The 16472-nt window shown below is 50.2% G+C and overlaps 2 long non-coding RNA genes across 2 annotated transcripts; one reads left to right on the top strand and one right to left on the bottom strand.

Annotated features, from left to right (window-relative positions):
* The first annotated feature begins 1945 nt into the window (after positions 1-1945).
* On the top strand, positions 1946-5469 carry LOC113982215. Its single transcript, XR_005564844.1, has 3 exons — positions 1946-2065; positions 2482-2604; positions 5276-5469. It is a non-coding gene; the product is annotated as an uncharacterized LOC113982215 (long non-coding RNA).
* A 433-nt stretch (positions 5470-5902) lies between these two features.
* On the bottom strand, positions 5903-8180 carry LOC120323914. The gene is made up of 3 exons (XR_005564845.1): positions 8126-8180; positions 7504-7602; positions 5903-6060 (listed from the first exon to the last, which is right to left on the bottom strand). It is a non-coding gene; the product is annotated as an uncharacterized LOC120323914 (long non-coding RNA).
* Positions 8181-16472: the final 8292 nt, after the last annotated feature.

The raw sequence follows: 16472 nt of genomic DNA, 5'->3' as shown, positions 1-16472 counted from the left end.
CCTGGCAGTGTCCAAGGCCAGGCTGGATGGGGTTTGGAGCACCCTGGGCTGGTGGAAGGTGTCCCTGCCCATGGGAGCTTTAAGGTCCCTTATGACCCAAACCATCCTGGCATTCCCTGATTCCATAACTCTGTGGTCCAAGCCACTGCACAGCTGCTGTGGAGGTGGCCAGAGCCCTTGGGAAATTGGGGTTCTCCCTCTCCATGGCCAAGGAATTATTGGACCCATTGAGGGCAGCCTTGTACTGGAACAGGACAAAGTCCTAGGGGTGACTTTGTGCTCCAGGGAAGGTGAGGAAGGACCCCTGGTCCCATCAGGGGAGGGATGGGATGGCTCAGTTTGCCCCCTGAGGAGCTGCCTGGAGGAAAATCTCTGGCCATCCCAGTGCCCCTTGTGGGACACACCTTTGCATTCAGGGCCTGCAGACCTGGGGACCAACTCTATCCTCATTTCCAAAGACGTGTATCAGTCTCAAAAATGCATTTAATGAGGGAAGGAACAGAGCAGATGCTCCAGTGGCTGCCTGGAGAGGGTGAGGGTGTGCTTTATTTTCTTCCTGACGTGTCTGTTTGGACATGACCCACCTCCTCGTGCCCAGGAATGCTCCCCGTCCTGCAAGGTCCAGCTTTGCAGGGAAGGAATGGCACTGAGAGCCCAGCCTTTAGCAGCCACTGGAGACCCCACAGAAGGAGGTGCAACCTCAGGGCAGCTCCCAGAGGGGCTCAAACCTCCTTAAACAACCACCAACCCCCAAATCTGGGCACTCTGGGTGTCAACATCGCTGAGTGACGATGGGCTGGTTGCTCCCAAAGGCATTTTGGTGGCACTTGTGGAGGTGGAAACACTCCCATCCAGGAGCTCCACGGGCTCATCAGGCACCAGGCAGGAACCTCCTGCCTTTAAAGCAGCTGGAAAATTGAGGGAGCTGGAGAGGGAGACACGTCTGCAGATGAACATCTCGGGCCCCTTCTCCCTGCCAAGCTGCTCGTGAGACAGATGGCTCCAGGTTAAATGTGAATTGCAAACCTAAAAAATAAAAATGGTGTTTGTGCCCTTCCCTGCACCTTTATGATGTATAAAGATACAGCAAGTGGTTTTATTTCTTTCAGAGGAGACGTGTTTGGGTTTTTTGATTGTTTTATTTGGTCTGAGGATTTTTTAATGTTGTTTTTTTCCCCTTGCATTAGGGAAAACAAGGCTGGCTTTTGCCTGCTGGGAACTGGGGGAGCTCAGCTGCTTTTTGGGGGGTATTTCAGCTCTGGGAAGGGGGCAAAGCCTAGGAAAAAACTAAAGATGTGATGCAATAAATTGCATGAAACTGGAAATAATATAAGCTCTTCCTTGAGAAGGCCAAGAGAGAGGTGGGAGGACCCAGCAAGCTCCAACTGGGACTGGAGAGGAAAGCCTTTGGCATCTCCCAGAGAATCCCCAAAGTCACTTTGTGCCAGGCAGTGGGGTCGTAAGGGCCTTCTCCTCCTTCAGCTGGGCACCTCAGGTGGCCTGTCACAATAATTACCTCTGCAGCCAGGGAGCTTGTTCCTGCCTCCAATTTATTCTCCCGGAGTGGAATTAGCCGGGAAGTCATTTGTGAAGGGCTCGGTTTTAATTCAGGTTGGCTTGAAATAATCCAGCAGAGAGGTCAAACCAGCCCTTCAGCCCCACTTTCCCCTCCTTCAGGGCAGATTTATTCCCAATGACAGCCCCACTTGTCCCAATAACAGCCCTGTCCCCAGCTCTGAACAAAGGTGGGACAATTAAATGGAGAAATAAGGTCGTGGTGGTTCCATAATCTCTCATTAAGGAAACGATGGCCTTTCAGACAGAGACAGAAGAGACTGGGTGTCTTTTAGGAAAATAAATCTCCCACTGCTTATTTTTTCCCCCACGTAGAGAGAAAAAGATATTATTCATCTTGAGCCAAGGAGCAGCTGAAGGACTTGCAGCTGAGGCAGTGGCTGCAGCAGCAGGAATTGTGCCTGGAGCTGGGAATGCTGGGGGAGAAAACCAGCAAAACCCACCGTGGCCTCCCCCAAAATGGCAATTTCCTCTTGCAGGAGCATTTCAGGTTGGTTTTGTCAATTAATTAAACTTCTGGTTCACCTTTTAAAGGAAAGGAAAAGGAGGGGGGGGAAAAAAAAAGCTTCTTTGGAGCTTTGGAAAATAGCGCAGCAAAATGTTTTGGCACTTCTGAAACAAAGCCTTTCACTTCAGAGGCACCAGGATGAAGCAGCTCAGCGTTTTTCAAAGGTTTTCTGCTCTTTAATTCTTTTTAACCTGAAATTATTCATCTCATTAGCATAATCCTGAGTTCTCACTGCTCTGGTCCTCCTCAAACATCATTTCCAGCAGATGCACAAACTGATCAAAAAAAAAAACAACCCTTCAGAGTGTAGTGACTTAAGGCCATGGTTTAGCCTGGATTCACACCTTGTTCCTGATTCCCTTACCCAGATTCACACTTATTCCTAATTCTCTGGTCAGTAGGTGCATCTCTGCCCCGGTGGTGAGTGAGGCACTCCCAGGACAAACCCACCTTGGGTTCCTCAGATGTCCAAGAGAACTTGTCCAAGGAGCAGCTTCCAGCCCTGGGAAGGACAAGATGAGGTGGGAAAACACCTCCTTCACCATCTGTAAATAGAAATATGGGGCTGTGGGGCTTGGTTTGTTGAGGTGAATCACGAGGAAATGCTGCTGGCACTATTTAAACATGAGGAAAATGCAAGGTCACTTCTGTCATGGATATAAATTCATACAGATATGGTCCATCTTGGATTGGGCAAATCCTCAGCCCTTTATGTGATTCCCATTAATTGTAGATCCCCCAGACATCTTCCTGGCCCCAATGAATATAATGTGCACTCCTTCAAACAACATCTTCATATCCCTTTGCATTTGGATGTTTTGTGGGAAGAGGAGCCTGGATCAAAAAACTCGTGGGTCTCCATAAATCTTCATTTTTAGGTGGAAATGTGGTTTTGTGAATGCACACCCCCAAAACCAGAGGTTCAACAAGGTGTTGCAGGTAGAGAGGGTGTGAGGGACGTTTCTTTTCCTCTTCAGTTGGTCAAAGGCACTTTGTTGTCAGTCTAATTCCCTGGATTTCATCAGAAATCGCCTCCAGGAGTGGTGGGGACACCAACCCTGGAGGGAGTTAGAAGATGTGTAGATGTGGCACTTGAAGGAGTGGGTTAGGGCTGGATTAAATGTTGGACTCAATGACCTTGGAGATCTTTTCCAACCTCAACAATCCCATGATCCCATGAAGAAGCCCTCTGTCACAGCTGAATGAGACTGAAGGGTTTTGTTAAGGAGGGCGAGTTATGAAGAAGATCAAACTCCTCCCTCTCAGCAACTGTAAATCTGAAATTAAGAGGCTCCAACTGAGGAATTATGGAGAAAGAAAGTAACAGGGCTTTACTAAAGGATATCTGTGTATTGGCAGAGCAACAGAAGAACACAAAAACAACCAAAGAATAATCCTGTACCCAAAAATCCCCTTCAAAAAGGAAACAGTTCCCTGCTTGGTTTTTTAGAACAAGCAAACCCATGACACCCTCCCAGTGCGGGCAGAGCCTTGCAGTGCCAAAGGACTGGTGCAACCTGGATGTCACTGGTGTGGCAGTGGGGCACTGGGAGGTGGCACAGGGCACTGCTCATCCCTGCCTGGAGGAGGGGAGTTGGCAGGGGGACATACGGGTCACCAGGGGGGCCTTTTGGGCCGTGGCTGCTTCTTTCTTGGCTGTTGTGGTGTTAAACAGCACAGTGGGTCACCCTGTGCTTCTCACAGGGCTCACCTGGGTCTCCTGGGATCCCCCTGCCCTGGGACCTGGCTCCTGAGGTGTTGGGGGAGAAGGGATGTGACAATTTGGGGTGCTGAAGGCACCCCAGCAGCTGAAGGGCTGGATTCTCATTTCCACTCCAGGCTGCACATGCAGCTCCCTGAGCCCTTTTATCTTCGGAGCAGCTCAAGTGCAAATGAGAATCAGGCCCTGCAGTGCCACTTCTTCTCTTCCAAAGAGGAAAACATCTCCTTGGCTCCAGGGAGTGAAGTGGGTCAGGGTGGTTTGGGGTTCACTCAAAGCCCCACGATGGTGGGTGCCGGCTGCCCTTCACTGCAGAGAGGGAATGGACCTTGAAAAGCTTGAGCTCCTTTTCCAGGCAAGGACAGTTTGCAAACCAAGGTATGGAGAGAAGATGCTCCCCCCACCAGGCTGGGATTAGAGCAGAGGTGTTTTCCCAGTTTCCCTTGGAGCAGAGCAGCAGGCAATGGGGAAGGTCAAGGAGCTCTCCTGGAGTTCCCTCCCGGAGCAGTGACATGGCAAAGGCACGGCCGGGTTTCGCTGCAATGAGCTCCCTGAATTTCGTGCTCCACTGCTCCGAGAGAGGACACGGTGTTTGCAGAGAGGGGACATAAATCTGGGGGCATGGCTGGGTTCTCCTGCTGGCAGGGATGAAAAGGTGCCCTGGAGGCACAGTGGAAAAGGAGATGGACCCACCCAGAGAGGAAGCACCTGGGGTATTAATTAATTAATTATACCCACCCATAGAGGAAATACCTGGGGTGTTAATTAGTGCAGAAAAAGGGGGAGGAAGGTGATTTGGCTGGAATACACCCAGGGATGTTCATCTTCTAGGGAGTGGGTAATGAGGCTGGGCCAAGGGAACATCTGGGGCTGGAATGTGTTCAGATGAGGACGTGTCAATGCCTGGGAATGAGGACTTTGGAGATGGGGCTGTCAAGGTTGTCCAGGATCTTCAGAAACTCTCGGTAAGGTCACTCTGACCCTACTGATGGGAATGAGGCACCTCCTTCCACCAAGGGTGCCTTTCCCCTTCCAGGGATGTCCCTGCCCCACCTCCCAGCCCTGTCACAACCCCTTGGTGCCTCCAGCCCCCTGACCTGGAGCTGGGGACACCGAGGCAGCCTGTGCCCACCATCCCTGCCCCGAGCTCCCCCCGCTGTGGGAGTGATGGGATGAGATGCTCCTGCTGATTCATTGCCTCTCCTGGTGACATCAAACAACCCTCTCAGGAGCTTCCCTCAGCACTTAATCAGAGAAGAGCTTGTCTGTGGCATCTTAAGGACTTCTCAGGTGAGGCAGATCCTTCCCAGAATAAAAAAGGCAGCTGAGGTGCAGGTGGAGAAAGGACAAGACTCTTTTTGACACCACAGCTCTCAAGCTCTGATTGCAGCCTGTTCCCACGGTGGAGACAGGGAGAGGCAACGCCTGTGCTTTGATACACAACTTATTTAGTGTCTCCTCAACTTATTTAGTGTCTCCTCAGCCTTCTCATTTCCCTGAAGCCTGAGCAGCCTCCACCTCCTGCAAGGTGAGCTGGGCTCCTCCTCCTGCAGGGACCATGGAGGGATAAGTGACTTGGCACTTGCAACAGATCCAGCTGTGATTTCCCAACAGAAATCACCCTAACAACCAACTTACATCATCACAGAAGAGATCCAACTCCTTATCCCTCTGTAACACCGAGGAGAAGATGCAGGAGGAACCTGCATTTCAGATTCCTCCCCTTTGAGTCTCCTCTGTGGCTCTCCCTGGTGTGACAGCACTTCCAGAGCCTGGTGGAAGCGACACCCGTGTGCTGGGTGCTGCCACATGCAGCCCTTCAGTTCTGCTCATTGCTGTTGTTATGGGATAAATCACTCCTTAAGCTTCTCTCTTTCATTGCAAATTGTCCATGAAACACTTGCAATCTCTGCAGAGAGACGCTGGGCCTGACAGCCTAAATCAGATCAGTAATCAAATCCCGAGCCCATCGCTGCTACCTGGGATGAGTTATTGGTACCACAAGGTGTTGGGGGAGAAAAGAAAAGGCAAGAATCTCCACAGGAGAAAAAAAAAATATGTAGGAAAGTTTTCTTCTACTAGAAAAATCTGGAGCTTTCTCATAGATGTTATTTAACTCTTTATTTCTGGATAGTTCAGCAACCAGACCTTGTGTCAAGGAGTTCCAGTGGTGACCAACACAAAACAGACACAGAGCACATGGAGCAGGGCCAGCAAGGGTGGAGCAGGATGGCAGCTCCTTGGGTTGCTCCTAATCCTGGACAAAAACTATTTGGAGTCATAACTGTGTTAAAAACCCCATGTTTTAATGACTTGCAAAAGTTGGCCTGTGCGAATTCCTGCACCTCTCCAGTGTGGTGGTCGGGGCAACCACGAGAGAAAAAACCTGTCCTCAACCCACCCATTTCCATTTAGTTTTGTTTCCCTTGAGATTCAGGCCCTCTTGGCCCGTATCTCATAATAAAAGCCTCAGTTTTGCCCTGCCTGTGCCCCCCCTGCCCAGCACAGCTGAAGGACCCCAGGGATCAGAGCAGACTCGGCTGTAATTGGGATTCTCATGAAGACAGACAAAGCTGGGGGCTCAAAACTGCCCTTGCACCTTCTTCTAGGATTTTTTTTTTTGCCTCAAAATCTACCCATTTGGAGACATCAGATGTTTCTGCAGAAGCTGAGGATGAGGAGAAGGCCATGGTCCCTTCCAACCCAAACTGTTCTATGTTGCACCCTTGCAACCCCCTTTAGCTATTCAGTTGCACCAGAAAATGATTTTTTCTTCATTTTCAAGTGAAGATTCAAGGTTTTATTTTGTAAGATGGGCTTTTTCTGATGTATTTGTCCCATTCCCCCTGTGCTTTGCTTGGCAGAGGAGCCAGAGCTGCCTGGGCTTGCAGCCTCCACCTTCTCCCTGCTCCAAAAAAAACAGCCACAGCTCCAGAGAAAGCAATGGGAGGATGGAATTTATTTTACACCATTTTAATAAAGTGACAGGAAAGGAGTTGGATGCTCTGGCCCTCGATTTCACATTTGTTTCTCTACCTTATTGGGTGCCAAAGCATCAGCAAAAGCTTAGAAAAGCCCTTTCACAGCAAAAAAAGGATTCAAAAGTGGTGGAGGGAGATCAGGCCCCCAATTTCTTCCTGCTGGAGGACTCGTGGCTGGGTTTGATCCCTGCTCTGGAGGAGAGATTTCCACCAGCTGGATCTGTGCTGCCTCCCACCACCTTCCCCACTCCAGCCCTTCCCTGAGGATTCTGTCTAAATGGGATTTAAACTCCCCCATCCTTATCTCAGCCTGGTGACAGCTGACCGAAGCCTCAGGCTTATTCTTTCTCACTCTTGAAAAAACATGTACACATATATATATCTCCTTTTCCCCAGCTGCTGCAGCAGCCCCTTTATCCTCTCCTGCTTGCACTTTCCCATTCTTCCAGGGGTTTTTGACCCGGCTTGGCCAGGGCCAGGCGTGTTTTAAACCCTGCAGTGGTGTTGAACCCCCTGAGCAGGAATAACCCTGCCAGGTATGGGCTGGATTTAGCCCAGGGCTTTGCAGGGAGAGGATTTAGCAGCCCCAGGGTCGGGGCACAGCCACTCTGAAGTTGTAGGAGAGTATTTACAGCAGACACAGAGAAGAGATTATATTCAAACAGTGGCATAGAGGCTATAAAAGGAAAAACTCTTGATTTGCCCCATGCAACACTTACCCAGCTGTAAAAAAATCCCTCTCTTTTCTTCTCTCTGCTGGTAATTAAAATCACCAGCTTCGTGTTCCAAAGCCCAGGCTCAGGAAGGCTCAGACTGCCCTGTGAGGGGTCGGGGTGACAGGGATTTTGGGATGCTCAGACCTCAGAGTGATGCTCCATGTGCTGATCCTCCCACCCTGGCAGCTTCAGCCCTTCTCCAGTCTCTCCCCACCCACAGAGTGTAGTTGAACCATGTTTCATGTGGTAAAACTGGGGTGCAGGACATGGACTGGGGGCTCAGTGTTCTTCAGCTGGACCTGCAGGTTTCTGTTACAAGGACCTGGAGGGACAGGACACAGGGAATGGCTTCCCACTGCCAGAGGGCAGGGTTAGATGGGATACTGGGAAGGAATTGTTGGCTGTGAGAGTGGGGAGGCCCTGGCACAGGGTGCCCAGAGAAGCTGTGGCTGCCCCATCCCTGGAAGTGTCCAAGGCCAGGTTGGACAGGGCTTGGAGCACCCTGGGCTGGTGGGAGGTGTCCCTGCCCATGGCAGGGGGTGGCACTGGATGGGCTTTAAGGTCCCTCCTAACCCAAACCATTCTGGAATTCCATGATTTTGGCAGCATCATTTCCAGAATGAACCTTCTCCATCCATAGGGGGAACAAAAAAGGCTTTTCCAAATGTCAGAGTCACTGCTGGAGTGAGAACTGCAGGAACAGAGCTGGGGGTCCCTCCCCAGGGCAGAGGGGCAGCTCCTGCATGAGCTGTGACCTGCTGTGTCCCAGCACTGTGACCTCACAGCCCAGGGCTGTGGGGGCATTCCATGGATTGGGGCTCCAGCCCTCCGTGGAAACACTTCCCTCCTCTGCCCCACAGCACCCCAGACCCTTCCCAGCTCATGTATGGATACAGATATGGATGCTATGGATAAGGACATGGACATGGATATACATGCTAAGGACATAGAGACAGATTTTATGGACATGATGATATGGGTATGGACATGGATATAAATGCTAAGGATATAGAGACAGATTTTATGGATCTGGCTGATATGGATATGGAAATGGACATGGATATAAATGCTAAGGATATAGATACAGACATAGATTTTATGGATATGATGATATGGACATGGACATGGATATATATGTTAAGGATATAGATACAGACATAGATTTTATGGATATGATGATATGGATATGGACATGGATATACATGCTAAGGATATAGAGACAGACAGATTTTATGGATCTGGCTGATATGGATATGGACATGGATATAAATGATAAGGATATAGAGACAGAGAGATTTTATGGATCTGGTTGATATGAATATGGACATGGATATACATGCTAAGGACATAGATACAGACAAAGATTTTATGGATATGATGATATGGACATGGACATGGATATACCTGCTAAGGATATAGAGACAGATTTTATGGATCTGGTTGATATGGATATGGACATGGATGTACATGCTAAGGATATAGAGACGGACAGATTTTATGGATATGATAATATGGATGGGATGTATGGACAGATACAAGTATAGGTACAGCTACAGCTACAGATCATGTGGGTGTAGATATGGATTATATGGATATAGATTATATGGAAATGGTTATAAATTGTATGGATAAGGATGTGAAGGACATGGGTGTAGCTACAGACGTAGATCCAGAGGATAAGAATGTGGAAGAAATGGCTATTGATGATAAGAATATAGATATTGGTATTGATCCAGTTGAAATAGTTATGGATATGGACATGGAAGTGCCTGCTAAGGGTATAGGTACAGTCATAGATTTTATGGATATGGATGATATTGGTATGGATATATAGACAGGTATAGATACAGGCATAGCTATAGATACAGATTGTATGGATATAGATACATATGCATATAGATACAGATTGGATGGATATAGATACAGATGGATATAGATACAGATTGGATGGATATAGATACAGATGGATATAGATACAGATGGATATAGATACAGATTGGATGGATATAGATACAGATGGATATAGATACAGATTGGATGGATATAGATACAGACTTTATGGATATGGACACAAATCATATGGATATGGACGTGAATGACATGGATGTAGCCACAGATGCAGACACAAATAGAGATGATATGGATAAGGAAGATATGAATATAGGTGATAAGAATGTAAATATTGATACAAATTAAATGGATATGGATATTGATACAGATGTAATTGATACAAAATGGAATGTGGATATGGATATAGATGATGTAAATGTAGGTATATGGATGATAGAGATAGATAGAGGTATAGGTAAAGATACAGATACAGATCTATAGATATAGGTATTGATAAAGATCCAGATTTACATATAGACCAGACCTGTGCAGAGATGTGGGTATGGACATAGGGATGGACCCAGACATGATGCTGCAAAAAAGAATGTTATTTTAGGCCACTCAGCCCCTGCCTGGGGACATGTGGGGAGAAAAACCTCACCCCTGAGCCCAGAGGCGACAGGAGGGGAGGGGAGGGAGGGGAGAGAGGGGAGTTAAAGCCGCCCCACTCCTGCAAAAGCCCCTGCTGGGACAAAGGGCATCTGTTACATTAATTGGTGCTGGAGATAGTGCCCAACAAACGAAAGTTATTAAAGGAAGGGAGATGGATGGAGCTCGAGGCATCCGTTTGTTTTGCCGGAGCCAAATTCATTTCCAGCAAAAGCCCTTATCAATTCCCAGGGAATAGTCGGCGCTGTCAGTGCCGAGCGGGTGTTAATGTTCTTTACGGCTCCGTTAGAGCCGGTGCAGCGACACCAATCTAAATAAGGGAGGAAGGAAGGCTTAATCAGCCTGTCACTGACCAGTTATTAACATTTTAGAACAAGGGCATTAAAGGAGAAAATTCTGAGAGGTCAATTTGTACTTCAGGAGAGAAGCCAAAAAGATAAGGAGCGGAGCAGCGCCGGCCGCCGGCCAGCGGTCACGGAGCCGGCCATGAGAGGGGATGGATCCGCTGCTGCAGGGGATCCAAAGGGATAAAGGGCCTGGGACGGGGATGGACCAGCACAGGACCCCGGACAAAGGGGCTCTGGCTGGAGTGGGGCTCCCCCCGTGCCCTTGGCAGCCCTGCCCCCCTCGCCCTCCCTCTGCTCTCACACCCAGGGGCGGCTGCGATTGCTCTGCCAGCCCTGGGGGATGAAAGCTGTGAGCTCCGATATGGTTTATCCCTTCCAACCCCTGATGATAATCCGGGATTAGTCCTCCCAGTGTATGATTACGTTTTGCCCACTCTCTTTGAAACGACACCGCTCTGGCCCTTTTCCCTGCAGCTCGTCCCACCAACCCTTAGGAACACTGCTTGCCAGGCTCTGATTACACCCTGCCTGCAGCAAAGCCCCACCAGGATCCCAAATGACTCGACATCTTTGCCCCTCATGGTCTGCACTGAACTTCATCCCAGCTCCTCACCCAGCTCAGCATCCTCAAACCCCCATCCCCTCTCGTGTCCCACGGGGACCACACGGGAATCCAGCATAAAACTCATAGATCCACCTCCCTTGAGAAAGGAGCAGCTCTGCTGCAGTGGTGCCTTCTGGCCCTCACTTCCCTGGGCAGTGGGATCTGCAGAGGAACAGCCCCCAGGCTCCCTTTGGGAGCACTGTGTTCTCTGGGAAGCAGCACTGCTGTTCCACGTTGGGGTTATTCCCTCTCTGTGCTGCTGGGCCATTAAAGGAGCTGTGTGAGAACTCTCTGCCTGTTGGCAGGAGCAGCAGAGCAGCAGGGAGGACAGCAGCCATCCCTCAAATCGTTTCTTCAGGGGGAATGAGAAGGGAGAGAAATAAAAAATTAGAAAAAAAAAAGAAAGAAAATCAAATCTGAAGCAGAGGAGTCGGGGGGGCAACTTTTGTGGTGGGTTTTTTTTAAGAGAGGAGGGGATGGAATGGAATGGAATGGAATGGAATGGAATGGAATGGAATGGAATGGAATGGAGTGGAATAAACTGGAATTCTGGGTTGGGTTGGGTTGAGTTGGGTTGGAAGGGACATCCAAAGATCATCTAGTCCACCCCCCTGCAATGAGCAGGGACATTTATTTTGCTTTGTTTTCAAGCTCACTGCTCACAGGGAACCTGACATCCAGGTGTCTGGACTCTGGAAGGCCTTGGGATGCTCTTTAGGATGCCAGTGCCTCTGGTGGCTAATGTAGGTCCTACCAAAACAACCACGGGAAGGACTCTTGCCTGGGGGTGAGATTTGAGGTGCAGCATTTCTCATTTGCATCACAGAGCTGCCTTCAGCCCCCAGTTCTGCTGCACAGCCCAGTTCCATGCCTGGTACAGACCCCCCTGGATGTGATTTGGGGGGTCCAAAGGGTGAAAAGCTGAACCCAGAGTTGGGTTATGGATGAGAAACAGCCCCCATATCCCAGCCTTTGGGATGGCAGCTTGGCCTCCTCATTTATCCCAGATTTTTTTCCTCCCAGAGGGGGCACACCAGGCTGGGACCCCCTTCAAATCCTGCCACGAGGTTTTACTGTGTTTCACAGCATTTTACCAGGATATCCCTCTTTTCCCCCTTATCCCAGATGGCCCTCCTGTAAGAACTGACTCAGCACCACTGCTAAAGGGAAAACCCTTCAGTCTGGGGGGTGCAAAGCTGTTAATGGTGATGGATTTCTGTGCTGTCTGCAGCATCCAGCCCTCCAGTCCAGGGCTTGGCAGAGCCCTGATATCCCTACACGGGGCTTGGGGATCAAATAAGGAGAGTGAATCCATAACATCTCATTGGAGGGGGAAAAAAACCAACAGTGAGCCTCCAGTGCTGGTCCTCAGCTCTCTGATGGCCCCTTTTGCAAGATTTGAATCGGTGAAAGATGGTTTTAATACCGGGTGAGCCACGGGGAGATTTGTTTGGTGCCAGTTTGTGTTAAAGTCAACGGAGCCCAAACCCCCCGAGAAATAAAGCGACGCCGAAAGTTGGGCTCCCCACGAGGGCTGGGGAGGGCAGGGGGGGAGATGGATGGCTTTTATTATTGCCAGTGTGTCAGTTATTAGTAGGATTATTAGGATTATTAGTATTTATTGGGCAAACGGAAGGCAAAGCAAATCCTTTGTGCCCGGTTGGCGGGGCTGGCTCGGGATGACAATGACGACAGATTAGAAATCAGCGCCCTTTGTTTCCCACTGGGAATCAGGGATTCACCCTCTGCCACCTTCCCAGGAATGGGATGATGTCCAGGAGGAAAACAGCCACCCCCTGACCCCAAAGGCAGCGGGGATGATGTTCCCAGGTCACCCCAGCTGCCCCCCGATGCTGAGGGGTGGAGGAGCTGGGCTTGCCTGGGCTGAGCCAACCCAAACAGCCACTCACAGTGTTGGACTTGGCTTCCCTTTCCTCATTAGAGCTGATTACACTAATTGACATGTTTGTTTACTGTTGGATATATTTTGTTGTCCTTTTTCTTCCCCAACTTTTTGATTTTTTGGAGCTCAAGCAACACGGTTGTTGCCAAAGGGTTGGAAGAGGAGGTGCTTTCCAGGGGAGATCCCAGATTTTCAGGAGCCCCTCCTGCGAAGCAGGACTGGGAGGAGCAGAGACTTTTACACCGAAGGCTTCATGTCCTTGAACATTTTTGACACGTTACTGCTTTTGCAAAGTGCCCTGAGCCTGTTCCTAAAGGATTAGCTGCCTCCCAGTCACCCAGCCGTGGCTTCCCATCAAAACATTTCCTTACATTCCTTGATTTCCCCCCAAGAAATTCCAAGTCTTGCTCTCACCTCACTATTGGTGGTTATTCACTATAAAGCAGAGATGTAGGGATGCTGGAAGCTGGAGGAATATGGAATATGGTCCCCAGATCCTTGTCCCACCCCTGGGATGTGGCTCCTCTGGGATGGAGCCCCTTTGCCAAGGCACAGCTGCTGCACAGCTCAGGTTTTCAGCCTCTGCAGCAGCGAGACACTGATGTTCACACACTTTAATCCTTAAAAGCAAAATAAAGGATCCCCTTGGATTCCACAGGGACGTGGCAGGGAAGTTCCTTTGGAAGCTCTCCCCCTGGAACTGCCCTGACCTGTCGGGGCACGTCGGGAGCGGCCACAGCAGCTCCTCCACCTGCATTAAACCCCGAGCAGCCTGGCTGGGTTTGGAACATCTCCCTTCCAAAGGTTGGGCAAATCCTCTGCTGTGGAGGCAGAGAGAGGGAGCAGCAGGAAGCAGGAGCTGGAGCAGTGGGAGTAAGGGATACCAGCTGTGGACCATCCTGGGCTCTGCTCTGGGGGCTGGTTCCTGCTGCTGCCCCAGCCCAGGGACTGAAAGGTTCAAGCAAACCCCTGAGCATCCCCAAATGCAACAAATTCAGTGTTTTCTAGTAAAAAAAACTCTCAGAAAAAAAGGGTGTAACAGGAGCAAAAGAGTAACAGGAGCACTGCACTGTCCAGAGGAAAATGCATTTCTTTAAGTGGAATCTCCAATCTGTTTATCTTATATAAGAAATTGTAGGGGAAATGGGGTTTATTTTGATCCCAAACCTGAAAGCTGAAACCATCCAGCAGAACAGAAGACAGAGCACAGCCCTGCTTCAGCCAGACTCACCCCTCCCTTTGCCTTCCTCCTCCTCCTCCTCCTCCCCTGGGAGCATCCTGCATCCAACCCCACATCCCCTCTCCACACATTTGGTACCCAAAGGCCTCCAGCCCCCCAAAACCACAGCCCACAGCAAACCAGCCACCAGCCTGCTGCCCTCTGCCCTCACCCCCTCCACGGCCATTCCAAAGATCCAGCAGGTCATTCCAGCCCCATCCCTGGGCCGTGCAGGGTGTGGGATAACCCAGCCTGGGAGCAGATTCATTGTGTTGGGAAAACCATCCCCGGGGCACTTACAGAATGAGGCCCTGGCATTAAGTCGCTTTGCTGGTGGCTGAGTGTTATTAAATCCCCCTGAGTTCAGCAACTTTATAGTCCAGCTCTTTTTTTCCCCCCTGTAAAGCTCAGAGCAAAGCTTGGAGCTTTATTTAGGGAGGTTGAATCTGGCATTTCTTCCCGAGCCTCATCCGTACCCCGTCCCCGTGCTCAGAAGGAAGGCCAAGACCAGGCAGCTTCATTTAGAAACCAGAGGAGAAAAACCAGAGCGAGAGCACAGACTAGAAGAATATTAATATTTAATCACAGCAGGGCAGAGGTTGCCGAGGCAATCGCTGTTAAATGTTATTGAAACAAAGCTTTCACATTCCCACCGCCGGGATCGAGGGAGCCGCCGCTCTCCAGCCTGCACTCGGGGTCCAGGCCAGGAGAACTTCTCCCTGTGGAGGGGGAGCATCCCCTGAGAAAAGGGGGGTTCAAAGCTGCTTTGGCAGGAGCCATTTCTGCATCAGGGCTCTGAGGGCTCCTGGGTCTCCAGGAAGAAACAACTAATGAGCTGTGGGAGAAGCGACGGCCCCGTGGAATCAAAGAGTCTCAGAAGGGTTTGGGGTGGAAGGGACCTTTAGGGTCACTGTGTTCCACCCCCTGCCATGGGAAGGGACACCTTCCACTGGACCAGGTTGCTCCAAACCCCGTCCAAGGTAGCCTAGAACACTTCCAGGGACTCGGTGTGTCTGGGGATGTACATTTGTATCCCTGGGTGTCCCAGTGGGTCAGTCCATACTGGAGATGCACAGAGGCAGAACGTTCATCCCTCTTGCTCTTCTCGTCCATCCCTTGATGTCCATCTCTTCTTCTCACTCCCTACAACTCCCTGACAAGAAGGTGGAGCCAGCTGGGGGTCAGGCTCTGCTCCCAGAGAACAAGTGAGAGCACGAGAGGAAACGGCCTCAAGTTGCACCAGGGGAGGTTCAGGTTGGATTTTGGGGAAAAGTTCTTCATGGAAAGGGTCAAAAACCAACAGGTGGAGTCCCCATCCCTGGGGGGATTTGAAAGCCTGTAGATGTGGCACTTGGGGACATGGTTAGTGGGGACCTGGCAGTGCTGGGGGTGTGGTTGGACTCAATATTCTGAAAGGTCTTTTCCAACCTAAGTGATTCCATGATTCCATTCTATGATTGATGAACCAAGACAGGCTTTTTCCATCCAGCTCTCCTGCCAAACACTCTCTCCACTTTCTCTCTTCACTCTCTCCACTTTCTCTCTTCACTCTCTCCTTATTCAACATAAGATCATCTTAAAAACAATTAATTAATTAACAAAGAGCCATCCATGGCTCTGCTGGTGTTTCACCCCCTCCCTGATTTTTGGTGGCCTCCTGCCCACCCTTCCCAAACCTCGAGCCTCAGGAAGCGCCAAGGAGACGCTTTGGAAGGAGCTGCCAGGGTTGCCATCCCAACCCAAGGTTTGGCATCTCCTCTCCAACCCCCCCTGCTCTAAATCCTGCGAGGGGTTAAACCCGGGGCGGCAGCTCCTCACACCTGGGCTGACAGTCATTAGCACCTCGGAGATCTCCTCTCCTCCAGGCAGGATTTCTGCCCCCAGAATTAATTCCAGTCTTTTGCCCGCGCACAAATCATTAGCCCTGCTCTCCAAATGAAGTGCTAACGCTTCCTGTCACCTCCCGCTCCTCCCCGCCGGCAATTCCTCCGAGCTGCCGCAATCAAGCCCATGAAAAGCTAATCAATTAAGCCCCAAAGTATCAAGAGCTCATGAGCCAGCGTGAAGAACCCAACACATCATTACCGAGCTCGTGAAACTCCTGCCTAAAGAGCAGATGTGTGCAAAGCAAACACACGCTGCTGCGGCCCAAGGTCCTTTTGCTTCACCACCACCTTCATCTCGGAGCTCTGTCAAGCCACCTCTGTTTTCTCGAGTGCTTCACACACTTGTCTTCCTGTTGGCAACGGGGCAGAGCAGGTGGAGGTTGGATCTTCCCCTGCAGGCACGTTGAGGTGCTGCCTGATGATCTCATCAGCCCTGGGAGGGCTTATTTTTCCCTTTATAAAATCTCTTTGAGGAGGCTTTTCTTCCTCCTTTCCAACCGAATCGCCCAAAATC

Source organism: Pipra filicauda, unplaced genomic scaffold, assembly GCF_003945595.2.
Source record: "Pipra filicauda isolate LSUMZ 115617 unplaced genomic scaffold, ASM394559v2 scaffold370_size807399_pilon, whole genome shotgun sequence".
Taxonomy (NCBI): domain Eukaryota; kingdom Metazoa; phylum Chordata; class Aves; order Passeriformes; family Pipridae; genus Pipra; species Pipra filicauda.
The sequence above is the reverse complement of the archived record's forward strand: the minus strand, read 5'-3'. Positions and strand labels throughout refer to the sequence as shown.